This window comes from Choloepus didactylus, chromosome 8 (genome assembly GCF_015220235.1).
Source record: "Choloepus didactylus isolate mChoDid1 chromosome 8, mChoDid1.pri, whole genome shotgun sequence".
Taxonomy (NCBI): Eukaryota; Metazoa; Chordata; class Mammalia; order Pilosa; family Megalonychidae; genus Choloepus; species Choloepus didactylus.
In genome coordinates, this window is record NC_051314.1 from 89,544,015 (window position 1) to 89,565,293 (window position 21,279).

At 35.6% G+C, this 21,279-nt stretch overlaps 1 protein-coding gene and 1 pseudogene across 3 annotated transcripts in view; both read right to left on the reverse strand.

Annotated features, from left to right (window-relative positions):
- The window catches only part of PCED1B (PC-esterase domain containing 1B), a 266,494-nt gene that overhangs the window by 200,619 nt on the left and 44,596 nt on the right, over window positions 1-21,279 (reverse strand). The window lies entirely within an intron of this gene.
- Window positions 7,132-8,201, reverse strand: LOC119542834 (annotated as a pseudogene).

Genomic DNA, 21,279 nt, shown 5'->3' on the forward strand with positions numbered 1-21,279 from the left:
TCATGAGATGAGATCAAGTAATGTAAAGGTTAAGAAAGACAAACCTGATCTAAGGAAACAGAGAGACAAAGAAGCAACAGCTCCTGAGAAATAACCTACCAGGAGCTCAGAAACTCCCTTTGCTTTCCTCATGCTTGAGGTTGTCTATCCAAGAGGTAGGCACCAAATGGAAATATCTGAGGGGTGAGTGTGTGTGTGTGTGTGTAAAAGAGATGAAAGAGCAAACATATTTTTGAGGAGTCCCTACATGTCTAATGATACGTCCTTTCTGCTATGTGTGTTACAATTAAACCAACTCATCTTCTTTTATAAGAAAAGAATTCTCCTAGGAATGGTAACTTGGATTTTTATGCTTCCTGAACCTCCAGAATGAGGGCTGCTTCTCAGATCATCAGTATTGTTCTCTGGCAATTTCAACAAAATAGGCCATTTGCACTTCAATAATAACACCCTCTGCAGTGACAAGGTTGAGTGGTTCTGAATCAAGTTTCAAAACTATAAGGTGGCTCAAAATTCTGAGTTTTGATATAAATGTCTCTGGGGACAATGTGGACATGGGGACTACATAAGCCTTGTAATTTTAAGCATTAAAAACAATTTCTTTTTTGAAAGGAAAAAACCTTCTCCAAATGTTTGGAAATTAATATAGGAATATTTTCAAAATATTTCTCATCTAGGAATCTATCTAACAGAATTCTTTTACATTTTACTTTATATGCCTTAAATATTTCATTCCCCATAACAGGGAAATCATTTTTGCAAAAGACTGCCTTGGATTTGTTGATGATTCCAATTCCAATCATTTCTATATTTGAAGACATATGTTGAACATGATCAAACAAGAAGCTAAAATGTGCACAGTTACTCAAAGTATGTCAGTTGTTTAAATATGAAGGAAGTAAAATGAAATTAAGGCTCTGTTTATATTCATTTCATAAGAAGTTTTCGTATTATCTTTTGTAATCAATACCACAGTCTTTCACAAGTTGGAGAACAATCAGGAACCAATAAGACATTGCTGGGCTTAATACTACATTTTTATTACTTTCCAGCAAAGTAATTGTGAGTGCTATATGGCTTGCAAAATGCTTTACCCCAAGTTCTTTTAATTCATGAAACAACCCTATTTGATAGAAAAGTTAATTTCATTTTATAGATGAGAAAACTGAGGCACAAAGAACTTCAGGGAGTTACAAGATTTCATGGCAAGAGAGTAACAGAGGCACACTTAGAATCTAACTCTACCGACCCCAATCATGATGGCCTTTTTACAACATGCTTCTCCTGCTGTACTCTGACTATCTTCTAGTATAAGTCGTCATCATTTTAACTTAAAGAGTTGCTTAATACTATTCCACAGTGCTGCTAAGATGCTCAAAAAGGAACTTAGAATTTGTCAGTAACATTTCTAAAAACTTGGAAGATTCAGGATTATGAAAGATACTGAAGAGCTACATGAAAGAGTCAGCTTTTTGAAGTTCTGATGTACAAGTTTTATGCAGATTATAAAGGCATGAATATTTGGTTGCTTTCTCAACTTTGATCCATCAGATTTCCCTTAGGTACACCATGTTGCCTTCTTGCTGTTCACTTATCCTTTCAAATAGGTGATATTTTTGTTTTTGTCATCTCCTACATCTCATTTTAAATGGAATCAGGCTGGAATTCTTTTTATAGGAGAGATTAAGAATTCCATCTGTTGCAATGAAGGGAAAAATAATTCATTTTAACTATTAGAAACTTTTGACAGATGGATATGCCAATTCCTTAATTTACAAAGATCTCACTCAAATGAATTAAAAGATGAGCAAACCAATAGAAAAATGGGCAAAAGACATTATCATGCAGCTTATAGTACAAAAAGTATAAATGGCCAATAAATATATGAATGATACTTATAATAAAGGAAACAATTATCAAACAATGAGATGCCTATCAATTTGGTAAAAAAGAAAGATGAAGGAAGGAAGGTAGGAAGGAAGGAAGGAAGGAAGGAAATTGGATGACACTCAGTACTGGTGAAGGTACTGATAGGAAAAAAAGGCTCTTGTACCCTATTGGTGGAAGTATAAATTTGAATACCCACTTGGAGGGCAATTTGGCATTATCTATAAAAATTTTAATTGCATATATCCTTTGAGGAACCAATCCCATTATAGGAAACTTAGTTTATGGATATACCGATGGGAGTTCACCTAGATCCATGGACATAGGTACAAATCTTCATTATTTAAAGCATTATTTGTAATGGCAAAAAAAAAAAAGAAACAATTCCATCAGATAAGGAATTCATGGAATAAAATAATGGCAAAACTATAAATGCAAATTCTGGTGCATAAAAGATAACATAAATCTATACATAGAAATGTTTTTAATACTTCGCAATATGTTTAAAAAGCAAGTAAAGACGTGCGTATAGAGTGGTCCCTATTTTATAGTTGAAAAAAGAAGACAGATAGATTGAAACATACATATGAACACACATGTATGCATATATATTCTTTTGTGTCATGAATGAGTCATAAAAAACTGTTACACAGCAGTTATCTTTGAGATGAAAGACTGGCTGGAAAGGGGTCAATTTAGGAGGGGCGAGGTGGCTTGTAATTTTTTTAGCAGTTTTTGCCCAGTTTTAGCCATTTTTGAATTTTCTATTTTCTAACCAGGTGTTGAAACTATATAGACCTCAGAAAATCATGCTCTTAAAGCAAATCCATTCCTGTGGGTGTAAAGCTATTGTAAGTAGGACCTTTTGATTAGGTTACCTCAGTTAAAGCATGGCCCAGAGTAGGTCTTAATCGTCTTACTGGAGTCCTTTATAAGAGGATGAAATTCAAACAGAGAGAGAGAAAGTCACAGAAGCAAGAAGCTGAAAGCAATGAAATCTGGAAGAAAAGGGAGAGATCAGCAGACACTGCCATGTACGTGCCTGGCTACATTGTACCTGGTGCCCTGCTGGCAACAGTGCCAGGCAGAACCCCGTTCCAGGTTTGGGACTCTCGCCATGGAAAGAATTCAGAGACAAGAGGGACCAGTGAGAATAAGTAGTAAAGTTTATTAAAGAAAAAGAGAAAGATACATGTTAAAGAGATAACGTGGGCATGTTCAAAGGAGAAGCATGCACTGAGTGAGATGGGATTGGCTTGTTATATAGGAAAGTTTTGCTGGTACCAGTTTTCCATAGTAACCTTTGAACACCAGGGGCTTACAAGGTTTGCATTAACTAGGTGTCTTCTTTGTTTTACAATGAGATAGTTATCAGGACTTGTAGCTTGCCTTCACATATCCAAAATTTGTCAATGTGTAGATATTTAACAATCCTTATGACCCCACGCTTCTTGTCATTAACTAAGAGTTTGCTTTGGGCCATGATTTTACAAGTTTTTATGGTTTGGGGTGGCTTCAAAGCTTTTAGGAGAAATTTTAGCTCCATGAAGTCTGCAGTTGAAGCTTGCAGATCTGTGTTAACTCTTTCGAAGCTGAGTAGAAGACCAGGGACCATAGCCTTGATGCCCTATTCTACCTGCCTCAATGTAACAGAAGAATCCAGGATCACCAGCAGCTGGTCTTCAGGAAGAAAGCATCGCCTGATGATGCGTTGATTTGGACATTTTTTTTCAGCCTCAAAACAGTAAGCTTATAAGGTAAATTCCCATTGTTAAAAGCCAACATGTTTCCTGGTATCTGCTTTTGGCAGCCTAGCAAACTAGTTATTTTTGTTTATTTTAAATGTCAGTAAGGGATATCTTCTTTACATTTCTCTGAATGGAAAAAAAACTGATTTAAGAAGGAAACTAAACCCATTCAGAACTAGAAGAAAGGAAGGAAGGGTGAAAGGAAGGGAGGGTGGAGGGAGACAGATGATCCATGTTGATAAGGGAAAACAAACACAGAAACAATCCTGTCTACAAGTAAATTCACAATATCTCCTGTCCTCAATTAATAAAGGCCTTGCATTTTCTAAATCTCCTGTTTATTCTCCAGGTGTGGCACAAAATTCCTATCGTTTTACATGGTACATCCTTGGGCATCTGAGGATGCTCTCACGTGTGGATTTACTATTAATATCATAAAGCAATCAAGGACCTCAGCCTCTGGAAATCATATCATAAAAGGCATCACTAGGATTTCCTCTCTCTCCCTTGCCCTGGCTAGTAAAATACACCTGGATATAATTTACATGTGCACTGTGATATTGATCTTTGAGGAGTTGTGAAGATGTGTAACAGGATTTTATTAGTGCAAACTCTGAACCTCTCAGCGACTATCAGGTTAGCAGGCTTTAATACAGACCCTCCTCCCCCACCAAGCCATTCATCCGAACCTCACTGGCATTAGATAATGTTTCCGCTATGGTTAGTTGACCCCGATGCTCATCCCCTTCCATGTAAAATTCATTACTGCTTTCACCCTAACCTCCCCATTTTTGATGCATATATGAACCAAAACATGACCAACAGTGTATGCACAATCAGCGTGTTACAGAAAATTGGAAATGACCCATGGAGAAAAAAACTCCCGTACATGTGTTACTCCCATTTGCACTCAGCGGTGGCAACTGTGAGATTTCCTTGGAGTAATCCCAGCCAGGACTGATGAGAGGTACAACAACAGTGTGCACATCTGGGAGTTCTGCCAGATGAGGAACTGTGGTATTTCACACATTTATCCTGACAAATTTTCTAGGAAATAAGACAAGTTGAGTAATTTTCTGCTTAAATTGGAGATACACTGAAATTCTAAGAGGACACTAAGGAAAGCTCTCATCTTTGCATTGGTTAAAGAGGGCACATTGGAGATACTCTGAGGAGAAGGTATTTCCGCAGCCTAAGGAGTGGAATGCTTAGAAAACAGTTTTATTTGCAAGTATCAATGGCTTGACATTTTTATTGGATGAATCACCTTTTAAGTAAGTGCTAGGTTTTGGGATGTCCTAAGTCTTAGAATAAGATATGGTTCTTCAATTATAAAAGTAACATAAATTCATGATTACTATCAAGATGCCTTCAGATTTTGGAAAATGTTCTTGGCTGATGATAATTCTACCCTCAAGACTGAGCAAACTGAAAATGATTGTTACAGCAAAACACAATGTATGCATTGACCTAACATAGAAGCATGATCATTGCTTTGATGCATCCCGATTCTTCCAAAATAGTTAACTGTTAAGGTAAATAGCTATTGACATGACTTCTACACTGATGTGGCAGCTCTCTATCTCTGTAACAAAAAAAAAAAAAAAAAAAAAAAAAGACAGCCCTAACAATATGTTACTTTAATCATCATGAATTTGTAGTTTGCTCATTGCCATCAAGATTTAGATTTCACACATCAAACATATATTAACAATCATAATTAAACAATTTCCATGGTAATATCCAAGACATAAAAGCAACTGTGATGATGAATATGATGTTAAATATCCTTATTCTGTTTTCCTATTCATCCTTCACAGGAGCTTTTTACAGAAAACTAGATAAAATGTATCAAGTGAGATGTTGCATTTCATTATATGTCTTGTTAACTCATATTTTTTAAAGATGAAAGCCTCACTACTTAAAAAATTAGCCAAACAAAAGTTTCTCTGCTCCTATAGCTCAGTGGCTTTCAAACTATTTTTGAATACTGGAATCTTCAAATGACAAAAACGACTTTTGAAAAATCCAATATATAGAAGCAAATAAATTAAAACCACTTTGGTTGAAGGAGGGCTTAGGGAGCTTCAAGTCCTCCTTTCTAAGTCTCTCCTTTGGGCAGAACTCAAGATATTCTGTCAAGCATAGTTTAAAAACCATTGCTTTAGCACAGCATAGAGAAATTTGTTTTCCATTTGATACCAAGCAAGTCCAATCAATATATATTCTACTGTAGAAGACAGCAGTAATGGACAAGCCAAGTTCCAAGTCTGCCAGATATACTGCCCCCTGCCGGGGTTCCTCAAAGTTCCTGCCAAAACCGTGGTTCCTCCTCTATAATGGACTTTGTACTTCGCGATCCTGCCACCAAAGCCACAGGTGATCCAACTAGGGAGGGACCCTGATGTAAGGAGAGCTGTTTACAGGCTCTCTAGTGTCTCCAGGTAACTTGGCATGAAAATTCTACCCAGTCTGAAGGGTCACTTGCCGACTTATCACTCTTGGCAGGGAATTTGCAATTGAGATGTACAGAGAGGAATGTAGCAGGGAGACATAAAGAAAAAAGGCAGAAAGCAGAAGCCTTGAGGCAAAGATAATTAGAGTTAGTTTGTGATGCCAGGAGCAGTAAAGGAAGAGGCAGAGAGCAGCTGAATCATCATGATGGCCGAGCCCTGGGGAAGGCAGCAGCAGATGCCTGCTCCAGAGTTCCTTTGCCAGACCACTGGGCCTAGTGACCTGCCTCAAAAGAAATTCTGAGACGGATGCTTGTACTTCCTAACTTCCCCTTACCCTTATAAAAATCTATATCCTAACAAGGTTTCCTAAGCCTTCTCTGTTGATTTTAATTTGGAAAAGCCTAACTAAATCCCTTTGCATAGTTTTCCTAATTCATCAGAAATATAATTCAACTCAGCAGATATCATGTGAAAGTGGATTTGGAAACCAGACTTGCCTTTTCTCTCAAGACCAGGAATATCAAATACTTGGCGTGTGTTCTTCCAGCTCCCACCCTTGCACCCTTGGCAGATACCAATAACTGAACATGTTTTATTTTCCTGCTGAGACAGAAATTAAATTTCAGAAATTTTTTCAAACAGTTCTCTAGGTGAAAATCTTATGTGAGAATATTTTTGTAAGAAAAAGGAAAAAACGTTGAATCACAAAATTATCATATCATCAGCATTTGGAGCACAGGGTTCTTACCATGTATAACTTCATAGATTGATCTGACTGAAACTCTCAATTGGCATCATTTCAAGATCTAAGTCTCCTAAGTAACATTTCTGAGTACTGTTTTCATATATTTTCCCCTATTGAAACCTTTTATTCTGTTGTTGTTGGTACTTAAAGGAAACAGCTTTGCCCATACTTCACTGTACCCCAGACTTATGATACCAACTTGTATGTGGCCAATTAGGAACTAGACCAAACTGCCTTCTTCTTAGGTCTATTTGGTTGATAAATGGCAGTTAACTAATGATTTCTTTCATATAACTTAAAATGAACTGATTATGCCCTAAGATATGAAGGATCAATGGTAATTCAGACGGGCACCTCTGAAAAGGTTTGTAAGTTTCTTGTCCCTTTCTAATCAGATTTTTTTGGAAAACCTTGGGGAAATATTGAAATTCCCCACCAATCTGAGACTGCAAGTACTTTTTACAACATTAAGTGGAAAAAACAAGAATCCTGACATAGCACCTAGTAGTCCTCCACAGATAAAATCATTGACCAAATGAGCACTATGAGTCCTTGCAGTAGGCAAATTCTCCTTAAATGGGACCTCAAAGGCCAAAAAAAGGACATTGTTGAATCCGTCATGGACACCGAGCCTCAAAAGTACTCTCCAATTCCATGGGAGTTCAGTGCCCTGAAAGCCTGATAAGTGTTTGTAAATGTCTTATGATGCTTGTGGACTTGAAGCAATGTTTGAACTCTTTCAAACGGAGTAAAAATTGTTCGTTGCCCCTGTGAGTATTGCTGTCACACTACAAGTTACAAACTCTGGGGTGCTGACTTGTTTATGGAGAAGGTAAGTAAAATTCTCATACAGAGCAAACATAAGGGCCAGTGTAGTTGTCTTCTGCATTAATAGGGGAAGGAATCCGTGATACAAGTTTCAGATTCCATCTCTCCTCAACTGAAGTATTGCATCCTAGGTTTTGATTCCATATAGCTGTTGCTGAAAGATGACCTTCTGAACAGGAAAAATGATTTCCAAATTGTTGAAAGTTGCACAGTAGCCACATAAGTAATGCTTCATTTCACAAACATTTGTAATATGAGGTGATACATCTTGTTTTGAAGCTGTTATGATTGGTGGCCTCTTTCCATGGGTCTCTGAATCCATCATGTTGCTTAAGAACTTTCTTCTTCATGAAGGATTTTTCTTTTTTTTTAAACCTATAATACCATCTGGACCTGACAGTAGCTTTTTGACATCTGTTCTAGTTTGCTAATGTTGCCAGCATGCAAAACACCAGAGATAGATCGGCTTTTATAAAGGGGGTTTATTTGGTTACAGAGCTACAGTCTTAAGGCCATGAAGTGTCCAAGGTAACACATCAGCAATCGGGACCTTTACTGGAAGATGGCCAATGGTGTCCGGAAAACCTCTGTTAGCTGGGAAGATATGTGGCTGACGTCTGCCCTAAAGTTCTGGTTTCAAAATGGCTTCCTCCCAGGACGTTCCTCTCTAGGCTGCAGTTCCTCAAAAATGTCACTCTTCGTTGCACTTGGGATATTTGTCCTCTCTCAGCTTCTCTGGAGCAAGAGTCTGCTTTCAACGGCTGTCTTCAAACTGTCTCTCATCTGTAGCTCCTGTGCTTTCTTCAAAGTGTCCCTCTTGGCTGTAGCTCCTCTTCAAAACATCACTCACAGCTGTGCTGAGTTCCTTCTGTTATGTCAGCTCGTTTATATGGCGCCACTGATCAACTTAGATCCACCCCGAATGGGCGGAGCAACACCTCCATGGAAATTATCCAATCAGAGTCATCACCCACAGCTGGGTGGGGCACATTCCAAAGAAACACTCAAAGAAATCTAATCAACACTGATAACATCTGCCCACACAAGATTACATCAAAGATAATGGTGTTTGGGGGACATGACATATTCAAACTGGCACAATATCTTTCCCAATTTTACCCATTGTTAATGTCTGTTAGGTTCTCTCTACTGGAGACAATTATGGTGGCTGAATTTCCTGTGTAATACTTTGCTCTTCTCCAGAATTTCAGAACCATCGCCATGGGTATTTCAACCCATACCCAGTAGCTGCCCATTTGCAGGTCAGTGAGCCAGCTTCATATTCTTTTTATTAAGGAAAGATTCTTTTATGCATCAATGATAGCAAGATCTTCCAGATGACGTTTACAGGATTATTCTCTTACTAAGTGTTAATGAAACATTAGTTCAATAATGTCAAACATGTATGTACATGCTATCAATAATTGATAGACCAAAGAGATATAAAATCATTAAGTATATAAAAGAAATGAACAAACTATCACCTAATTTGACCTAATTGTCACGCACTGAACACCCCTCTAACAACAGCACAATACACTTTTTTTTCAAGTGCACCTTTTCACTAATATAATGTTATGAGCCATAAAATAAGTCTCAATAAATTTAAAAGGATTTAAGACACACAAAATATAGTCTCTGATCACAATGGAATTAAATTAGAAATCAATCACAGAAAAGAGCTTTAAAAAAATCCCTAAACATTATATTTGGAAACCAAATATCATACTTTTAAATAACCCCTGGGTAAAAGAAGAAGTCAAAAGGGAAATGAGAAAATACCTTGAACTGAATGTAAATAAAAATAAAGCGTATCAAAATTTGTGGGATGCAGCTAACATATCTTAGAGGATAGTTTATAGCACTAAAGTATCTACATTAAAAAAAGAAGTGTCTCAAATCAATGACCTCAGCTTTCCCCATAAGCATTAAAAATTAAAGACCAAATAAAACTCCAAATAAGGAGAAGAAAGGAAACAATAAGTATTAGAACAAAAATTAATGAAATATTAAACAGAAAAACAATAGAGAAAATGAATGAAACCAAAAACTGGTACTTTTAGAAGATCAATACAATTAATAGAACTCCAACCAGGCTTATCAGGAAAAAAAATAAGAGAGCAAGTTACCAACATTGGGAATGAGAGAGGCAACATCACTACAGATTCAACAGGTAGTAAAAGCATAATAAGGGAAAATTACAAATGACTTTATGCCAATAAATTCCACCACTTAAATGAAATGGATAAATTCCTTAGAAGCCACAGACTACAAAAGCCCATTCTAGAAAAAAAGATAACCTAAATAATCTTATATCTATTAAAGAAACTGAATTTGAAGTTAAAACCTTATCACAAAGAAAACTCTAGGCTCAGATGGCTTCTAATAAGATAAAATATTATCTTACCAAATATTTTAAAAAGAAATAATACTCCTACAAAAATTCTTCAAGAGAACTGCAGAAGAGGGAATACTTCCAACTGAAGCTAGCAAGCCAACATTATCTTGATACTAAAGGCAGACAAAGACATTAAAAGAAAAGGAATCTAAGACTGATATCCCTCATGAACATTAATGCAAAATTTCTTAACAAAATTTTAGCAAATTGAATCCAGCATTATAAGTAGGATAATATATCACAACCAAGTGGAATGTATCTCAGGAATGCAAGGTTGGCTTAACATTAGAAAATCAATCAATGTAATTCACCATATTAACAGACTAGAAAGAAAAAGGTGATCACTTCAATAAGGACAGAAAAAAGTATTTGGTAAAATTCAATATGTATTCCCTATAAAAACTCATGGTAAACTAGGAATAGAAGGGAAGGTCTTCAACCTGAAAAAAGGTTTCTACAAAAACCTATAGCTAATATCATACTTAATGACAAAAGACTGACTGGATGCTTTTCCTTATATATGAAGCAGTGGCAAGGGTGTCACTGTCACTTCTATTAAACGTTGTACTGGAAGTTCTAGCCAGTGCAATAAGAAAGGAAAAAGACATCCAGACTGGAAAGGGAGAAGTAAAAGTTCCTTTTATGTTTTCTTTTTTTGTTGTTTGTTTGTTGTTTGGCAGATGGCATGGCTGTCTATGGAGAAAATACTATTGACTTTACAAAAAAAACTACTAGAACTAACACATTAGCTTAGTAAAGTTGTGGGAATGCCAGATCAATGTGCAAAACTCAATTGTATTTTTGTATACTAGCAATAAACAATCAGAAATTGAAATAAAAATGCAATTGCATTTATATCAGCATCAAAAAATATGAAATACTTAGGGATAAATCTGACAAAAGATGTACAAGACCTGTATATTGAAAACTACAAAACTACAGTGCTCAGAAAAATTTGAAAAGACTTAAATAGATGGCAATATATACTGTTAGTATCAGAAGACTCAAAGTTAATAAGATGTTAGTTATACCCAAATTGATCTATAGATTCAATATAATTCCAATCAAAATTCCAACAGGCTTTTTTTTGGTCAAAAAAGCAGATTCTAAAATTCATATGGAAATGCAAAGGACCTATAATAGCAAAACAACTGTGAAAAAGAAGTGAAAATGGGAGGGTTAATTCAACCTGATATTAATACTTATTATAAAGCCACAATAATTAAAACATCATGGTTTGCCATAAAGATAGATAAACGAAACAGAATAGAGAGTCCAGAAATGGATGCAAAAATATATGGTCAATTGATTTTTTTTTTTTTATTAAATTCAGTTTTATTGAAATACATTCACATACCATACAATCATTCATGATATACAATCCACTGTCCACAGTATGATAACATAGTTATGCGTTCATCACCACAATCTATCTCTGAACATTTTCCTTACATCAGAAAGAACCAGAACAAGAATAAAAAATAAAAGTGAAAAAAGAACACCCAAATCATCCCCCATCCCACCCCATTTGTCCTTTAGTTTTTATCCCCATTCCTCCACTCATCCATACACTAGATAAAGGGGGTGTGATCCACAAGGTCTTCACAATCACACTGTCACCCCTTGTAATCTACATTATTATATAATTGTCTTCAGGAGTCCAGACTGCTGGGTTGGAGCTTGGTAGCTTCAGGTATTTACTTCTAGCTATTCCAATACATTAAAGCCTAAGAGGTGTTATCTATATAGTGCATAAGAATGTCCACCAGAGTGACCTCTCGACTCCATTTGGAATCTCTCAGCCACTGAAACTATTTCGTCTCATTTTGCATCCCCCTTTTGGTCAAGAAGATACTCTCAGTCCCACAATGCCGGGTCCACATTCATCCCCGGGAGTCATACTCTGCGTTGCCAGGGAGATTTACACCCCTGGGAGTTGGGTCCCACGTAGTGGGGAGGGCAGCGAGTTCACCTGTCAAGATGGCTCAGTTAGAGAGAGAGAGGGCCACATCTGAGCAACAAAGAGGCACTCACGGGGAGACTCTTAGGCACCATTACATACAACTTTAGACTCTCCTTTGTGGTAATGAGCCTCATAAGAGCAAGTCCCATGCTCGAGGGCTCAGCACATCAAACCGCCAGTCCCGATGCTCGTGACAACATCAACACCAGTCCAGGTGAGGATGTCCAACACATCCGCACCTTCCCCCAGATCCTTGGGGCTAGGGAGGGGGAGGCTGTAAACATAGTTTTTATTGTCTGCCCAAATTACTCTAGGATGTGTCACTATTTCACTCCAACCTATACCAACCTACCGTATCTCACTTCCTATTCAAAGTTCCATGCAATTGTGGTGTCTGAACAAATCGACTGTAGAGCTGTACCATTCAGAAAATTTAGATCCTGTACCAAATAGATATCTCTTCCCTTGGTCTCATATGAAAGTTGAAGTTTTAAAACACAATCAGTTTCAACCTTTATCCTTTAGCCTGGCTTGCCCTGGTCTTAACCAGACCTGCTTCATTCATATCACTAATTGAAGTCTGGGCTCTTTTTCAGCTTTTTTTTTTTTTTTTTGACAGTGGCTGTATGCACTAATACTGACATTCATATCTGCCGAGCTCTAGCTCTGAGTTTCAGGTGTCTCAGAGATATGCATTGTTCCAGAGACCAGTCAGGTTATACGCTAGGGGATCAGCATCTCAAAGTTTAGAGACAGGCCTTACAATTCAGCGATAGAGTTAACTGCTGTAAGAGCTTACAATCTAGGGACTATTACAATTATTGTGTCCACGTTAGGCTATGTTCTAAGATTCAATTCTGAGTTTACACATTGTAGTTAGTCCATATTGGTGAGGCATCATCACTCTCACCATGTTTTCTCCAACACTTTTACTCCTATATATATTTTTTCCTACAATTTTATAGAGTTATATTCACATAGCATACATTTATCCACAGTGTACAATCAGTTGTTCATGGTATCATCATAAAGTTGTACATTTATCACCACAATCAGCACTTGAACATATTGATTACTACAAGAAAAATTGTTTGTTTTTTTTTTTTTAGCAATAAGAAAAAATGATAAAAAGAAAAATAACATGTCATACAATACAATATACTACTAAGGACAGCAAATAACACCACTACCAAGAATCCCATATTACTCCCCTATATCCCCCTCTCATATACATTTAGCATTGGCATATTGCCTTTGTTACATTTAATGGAGGTATATTACAATGTTACTGTTGACCATAGACTCCAGTTTGCTTTGATTATGTTTTTTCCTGAATACCATCCCTTTTTCAAATTTCTACATGGTTGACATTCATTTGCTTTCCCACATGCAAAAACATTTTTATATTTGTATATTTAGTAACAGTCATTGGCCACTCCAGTTTTTGCCACGTTATACAGTCCCAGTCTTTATCATCTATCTTTACCTCTGCTGTCATACATTCTCCTATCCCACCTCTTTCACCTTTACTCACAGACATCTTTGTTCAGTGTACTTACAATACCGTGCTACCATCACACAGTATTATGCTATCTATTTCTGGATCTATGCAATCAATCCTAAACATTCTGTAGTCCTTCAGCATCAAATGGCTGATCTCTGCCCTCTTTCTATCTCTTGGTCGCCTGTGTTGTCAGCTTTTAACTCCCAAAGTTTGTTCATTAATGTCTGTTCATATTAGTGAGACCATACAGAATCTGTCCTTTTGTTTCTGGCTAACTTCACTCAACATAATGTCCTCAAGGTTCATCCACATTATTACGTGATCCATGTCTCTGTTCTGTCTTACAGCTGCATAATATTCCATCATGTGTATATACCACAGTTTGTTTATCCACTCGTCCTTTGATGGACATTCGGGCTGTTTCCATCTCTTGGCAATTGTGAATAATGCTGCAATAAACATTGGTTTACAAATGTCTGTTTGTGTCTTAAGTTTCAGTTCCTCTGAGTATATACCCAGCAATGGAATAGCTGGGTCATATGGCAAATCTATATTTAGCTTCCTGAGGAACCTCCATACTGTCTTCCAGAGTGGTTGCACCATTCTACATTCCCACCAACAATGAATAAGTGTGCCTCTTTCTCCACATCCTCTCCAGCACTTGTCATTTTCTGTTTTTTGGATAATGGCCATTCTGGTAGGTGTGAGATGATATCTCATTGTGGTTTTGATTTGCATTTCCTTAATAGCCAGTGAAGTTGAGCATTTTTTCATATGCTTTTGAGCCATTTGTATTTCCTCTTCAGAAAAATGTCTGTTCATGTCTTTTGCCCATTTTTTAATTGGATTGTTTGTCTTTCTGTTATTGAGATGCAGGATTCCTTTATATATTCGGGATATTAAACCCTTATCTGATATGTGGTTTCCAAATATCATCTCCCATTGTGTAGGTTGCCTTTTGACTTTTCTGACAAAGTCCTCTGATGTACAAAAGTGTTTAATTTTGAGGAGATCCAATTTGTCTATTTGTTCTTTGGTTGCTCGTGCCTTGGGTGTGAGGTCTAAGAAACCACCTCCTTTCACAAGATCTTTAAGATATTGCCCTACATTTTCTTCTAAGAGTTTTATGGTCTTGGTGCTAATGTTTAGGTCTTTGATCCACTTTGAGTTAATTTTGGTATAAGGTGTGAGATGGACATCCTCTTTCATTCTTTGGAAAGGGATATCCAGTTCTCCAAACACCATTTATTGAACAGGCTGCTCTTTCCCAGTTGCTTCGGCTTCACTGCCTTATCAAAGATCAGTTGTCCATAGATGTAAGGGTCTATTTCTGAACACTCAATTCTATTCCATTGATCAGTATATCTGTCCTTATGCCAGTACCATGCTGTTTTGAGCACTGTAGCTTTGTAATATGCTTCAAAGTCAGGTAGTGTGAGACCTCCCACTTCTTTCCTCTTTCTCAAGACATTTTTGGCTATTCGGGGCACCTTACCCTTCCAAATAAATTTAGTTATTGGTTTTTCTATTTCTGTAAAGTAAGTTGTTGGGATTTGAATTGGTATTGCATTGAATCTGTAAATCAGTTTAGGTAAAATTGCCATCATAACTATATTTAGTCTTCCAATCCATGAACATGGTATGTTCTTCCATTTTTTCAGGTCTTGTTCAATTTCTTTTAGCAGTTTCTTACAGTTTTCTATGTAAAGGTCTTTTGTGTCCTTGGTTAAGTTTATTCCTAAATACTTGATTCTTTTGGTTGCTATTGTAAATGGGATTTTTTTCTTGATTTCCTCCTCTTGTTGCACATTATTTGTGTATAGGAACACTACAGATCTTTGCGTGTTGATCTTGTAGCCTGCTACTTTGCTGTATTCATTGACTAGTTCTAGTAGCTTTGCTGTAGATTTTTCTACATTTCCTACATATAGAATTATGTCATCTGCAAATAGTGAAAGTTTTACTTCTTCCTCTCCAATTTGGATGCCTTTTATTTCTTTTTCTTGTCTAATTGCTCTAGCTAGAACTTCCAGCACAATGTTGAATAACAATGGTGACAGTGGGCATCCCTGTCTTGTTCCTGATCTTAGAGGAAAAGCTTTCAGTCTCTCCCCATTGAGTGTGATGTTAGCTGTGGGTTTTTCATATATTGCCTTTATCATATTGAAAAAGTTCCCTTCTATTCCTATTCTTTGAAGTATTTCCATAGGAAAGGATGTTGAATTTTGTCAAATGCCTTTTCTGCATCAACTGAGATGATCATGTGGTTCTTCTGCTTTGATTTATTGATGTGTTGTATTACATTAATTTATTTTCTTGTGTTGAACCAGCCTTGCATACCTGGAATAAATCCCACCTGGTCGTGGTGTATAATTCTTTTAATGTGCTGCTGGATTCGATTTGCAAGTATTTTGTTGAGGATTTTTGTGTCTATATTCATTAAAGAAATTGGTCTATAATTTTCTTTTTTTGTAGTATCTTTGCCTGGTTTTGGTATCAGGGTGATAATGGCTTCATTGGTCAATTGATTTTTGACAAAAGTACAAGGGCAATTCATTAGAAAAAGAATCGTGTTTTCAACAAATGTCATAATTTGTAATCCATATGCAAACTGAAAAATAGAACTTCATTTTATACATTGCACAGTGTACAAAAATGAACAGAAAATGGATCATAGACCTAAATGTAAAGCCTAGAACTATAAAAAGAAAACATAGGAGAAAATCTTTGGGAACTTGAGTAAGGCAAAGATTTCTCAGACATGACACCAATAATCTGATTCATACAAGAAAAGTCTGCTAAATTGGACTTCATCAAAATTAAGTACCTCTGTGCTTCAAAAAAAAAAAAAAAAAAAAAAAAACATTGTTAAGAGAATGAAAAGTTACAACACAAACTGGGAAAAAATATTTGTGAATCACAAATATTTGATTAAAGACCCATATTCAGAATATATAAAGAACTCTCAAAACAATATTAAGCAAACAGCAATGTGATTTTAAAAATGGAAACCAGATTTGGACAGATATATCACCAAAGAAGATATACAGATGGCAAATAAGCACATAAAAATGTTGCTTAACATCATTAGTCATTAGAAAATGCAAATTAAAATCACAATGAGACTATACCACACTCTATTAGACCATCTAAAATTAAAGACTGATCAAAACATGGATGGGTAAGCATTTGGAGCAACTGGAACTCTCCTACGCTGCTAATGGGAATGTAAAATGGAGCAACCACTTAGGAAAACAGGCTGGCAGTTTCTTAAAAGGTTAAACATATACCTACCGTGTGACCTAGTCATTCCACTCCTACATATCTACTCAAGAAAAACAAAAGCATACACACATACGAAGACTGATAACATGAATCCACAAATGTTTATAGAAGCTTTATTTGTAATAGCCTAAAATAGGAAACAATCCAAATGTTCAACAGGTGATTGGATAAACACATTGTGGCATAACTCTGTAATGGAATACTATTCACCAATAAAAAGGAATGAACTCTTGAAACATAAAACAATATGCATGAATCTCAAAATAATTTTACTAAGCAAAAGAAACCAGACAAAAAAGATTGCATGCTGTATTATTCCATTATATAAAATTCTAGAAAATGCAAAGTAATCTATAGTGGCATAAAGCAGAAAAATGATGTCCTGGAGACAGGGGTAGGGAGCAAGGAAGGATTACAGAGAACTTTTTGGGGTGAGGGATTTGTACATTTTGTTGATTGTGGTGATAGTTTTATGGGTAGCTACCTATGTAAAAACTTACCAAGTTGTATATTTTTTGTACAGTTTAATATACACAGATTATAAATTAATAAAGCTGGTAAAAATGTATGTACAAGAAGTTCTTTGCACTGCTATTAATAATAGCCCTAAATGGAAAAAAAAAAAAAAAACTTCTAACAATAGGAGAAGGGTTAAATAATGGTGCATTAATGGTTAAATTATGATATAATTATCATGAAGGCACTAAAATATTTTCAGAGGATACCTAATATCACGGGAAAGGGGTCAAGTTATAAAGTAAATTTTAATAAAAAAGAGAATTCAAAATTATAGGTGAGCATCATCTCGATTTTATAAAATGAAGATATAATAGAAATGAAACGGGAAGAAAAAAGTCACTTGTTTAACACCCGTAACTCACTGGCTCTGTCACCTGTGACAAGAACAGGCATCTTAACAACTATATTCAACTTCTGTTCTTGACTTCTTACCATATCCACCTATTTTCCACTTGCATATAAAATATACTAAGGAAGGGGAAAGGCAGTGCTACTGAATTTTTTTGATATCCTACTAGACTTATAGATTTTTGGTGCACTGTTTTGACTGATGTTAATGAAAGTATAGCCATCTTAACCCCGGATCAAATAAGATCTCCAGAGGGCAATGTTTTGGCGATTTCTGTTCTCCATAGATAATTGATGTCATAATCTCATTAAAAAATCAATCACCTTTATTGACTATGCTTTGTGCTTACTTGGATTTAAATGACTGTGTTTATACATTGTTTAGAAGGGACTATTCTAGAGCTCAAATAATGTTTGCTATTCTTTATAGAATTATATTCAGTGTCCAGTAATGTGAAGGCATTTTTTTAAATAATAAAACTTGCAGGAAAGACCTTTTTAATCAGTAGGTATAACTGAATACGGATCTCTTTAATGTGACTGCTATCAAAGGAAGCGCCTTGTTTCATGGAAATCATACAAGTTCCACAGTTGGTCAAAGAGTCTAGATTGTGAAATAACTGTGAAATTATGCTAGAAAGTAGGGTTTCTACAATCAGCAAGTGTTAAATTCTTCACTCTAATTAATAACCTCATTTTCCTCATTCTGCTTCCCACACTATGGTATGCTTCCCATGAAAGCCAAGATGTCCCTTATCCTAAAGAGAAAAACAGCCAAAGAATGGGGTATATTCATTTTTTTTTTTTTTTTTTTTTTTTTTTTTTATCATCATTTTATTGAGATATATTCACATACCACGCAGTCATATAAAACAAATTGTACTTTCGATTGTTTACAGTACCATTACATAGTTGTACATTCATCACCTAAATCAATCCCTGACACCTTCATTAGCACACACACAAAAATAACAAGAAGGGTATATTCATTTTTGATTCAAGGAGTTATAATCTCCAGGAGGTCAGTGCCCAATTCTTTTGTGAATTCTCTAAAATGGATAGGACATTGAAGGGAACTTAATAAATCTTTATTCACTGAACAGTTTTTTACAGGATTCACACTGTACAGCCAAGCTCTACAAATGGGAGCAAGATAAACTTCTAAATCACGTATCATTCAAGCGTCAAGGATTGTACCCATCTCCAAGTTCTCATTTTCCAGACTTGAGGGAGTTCTGATTATTCTACAGCCTACAGAGAAGCTGCTCAATGCCTTGGGGAAAATGTTCATTTTCTAAAGAAGAATGCTAGTGTTGAGAGTAGGGGTCAGGAGGAGAGAGATTTAATTAATCTAGTTTTTCATACTATCTAGCATGACAGAAGATTAAGCAGCTCATGATGTTTAATGACTTCCTATTACTGAGGATATAATAAAAGTATTTGTTTTTCACATAACAAAATACAGTTTGAACAATTATGGTGTAAGTCACATTCTAGCAAAGTGAAATGCCAAGTTGTGTGACTGGCTTTCTACCTATCTTCAAGCAAAACATCATTTTGGCTGCAATTATAAATGAAGCAATTTTTCTGTGGTGCAAATGTTGAAGTCAGTGGCAAATATGCCACAGTGTTTTTTTTTTTTTTAAAAAAGGGAAGGTAGAGTAAGTCACTCGATTGCACATATTCCCCCAACCGAATACTTACTGGTCCAAGTGATGAATGCCTAATTTAAAAAAACAATGATGATAAGCATTCAAAGTGATTACTATATACTAAATGCTTCTATTTTATTATCCCTTTCTATGGAATTCTATTTTATTACTCAATTTTATTGATGTAATTACTCCATGAGGCCTGAACTATAATCACACCCACTTCACAGATGAAGAAAGGGAAGTTTACAGCATCTCTTTACATCTTGTTTTATCAATGTCAGGACAAAAGCCCAAGTCCATAGTGCTTTAACCACTTTTCTACTGTCCCCTATCAGGAAGCTTCCTAAGGAAGTCCAGCCAAGCTGTTAAGTCAACATCTAGATCAAATTATTGTATTCCCCATTGAATGGTCTTGACACCCTTGTCAAAAATCAGTTGACCATAGATACAAATGGGAGCAAGATAAACTTCTAAATCACATATCATTTAGTCACAGAATTCATTTCTGGACTCTCAATTCTATTTCATTGATCTATATGTATATCATTATGCCAGTATATGTATGAGTGCTTTGTAAAGAATAAGATTTTACAAACACTCATTGTTGACAGGATAAGACCTTACAACTCTAACAGTTTCAATAAATGATTCATTAGCATTTAGATTGGCAAACAATTTGGTTCAAATGATCCAACTACCTGTTAAACCTTATGCTATAGTAGGAGTAAACTGTTTTAAAGTTGTGTATTATCTGTTATGGTTAGGAGGAAATTTATATGACAAAAATAGGTCACATTTTGTTATCTGATTGTGCTTTTTGAAAATCAAAATCTCAAAAGAAAATAAATTTTACTTAGACATCATCTAGGCAAATCGATTTGTTTTTTAACAGACCTTTACTCTTTTCATAATAAAGATGCCACCATTCCCAAACAGTGACCTAAAAACCATTTGCTGCATTAAATTTATTTGCAGACTAGAAATAATTCAGGTATTTTGTCAGACTGTGTATCTATCAAAAGGAATTATGTGTATGGACAGAACATATCAATGCCTCTTTTGTAGTCAAGATTCATCAAGGAGTATCTGCAAAGATTTAGATGAATTAAATTTTTGTTTGTCTTCTGGATATTTGAAACCATGTAGACCCAAGACAAAATTTTATTTATTTCTTATTAAAGTAGAAACATACTGAAAAATAATTGTCATATTTTGAAACAAAACACCAAAGAAATAAACTAATAGAAATCATGAAATTATTTATTTAGGAATATTTTTGTTGTTCTGTATATCTCACATATTAAAATTTTTCATTATTGTCATTAATACATATTTCTAGTGCATTAATTTAAAGGAGCATGGTCTCATTGATGTTAACCAAAGTTCAAGTGCTCTTAGATGCCAAAAACCAGTCCATACAATTTCTCAGGGTCAGGACCCAGCATATCAGTTCACATTGTTGTACATAATTATTTTTCATTGTAGTTACATATACAAAGATTATATGAAGATGTAAGAGGTGTAAATATGAAATGATGCCTCCAAACTGCTGTAGGTAATCATCACATCACTTAGAGAATAAATGTTTGCACATTAGATGAATACAGAACTTGAACTCAAAGATGAATTAAGAGATTCATACCACACATTTGTTACATCAAAGAAACAGACTGCTTTCTAATTTAAAACATTCCTAATGGAAGAAGAAGACCAAGAAGAAAAAGGGGGGGAAACAAGTGAACCAAGCAACTGGGCTGTTTGTAGGCATCAGATGGCTATGCCTTTGAAAAAGTTAAAAAGCACAACACAGTATTCAAATGCCAAAATAGGAAAACTGACTCAATTATATGAACGTTACACATGGACTTAAGCTGAGAACTTAAATGTTCCATGAGTTCATGCATGGTTGAAACAAAAGTGACTCAAGACTGAATATTTTTTAA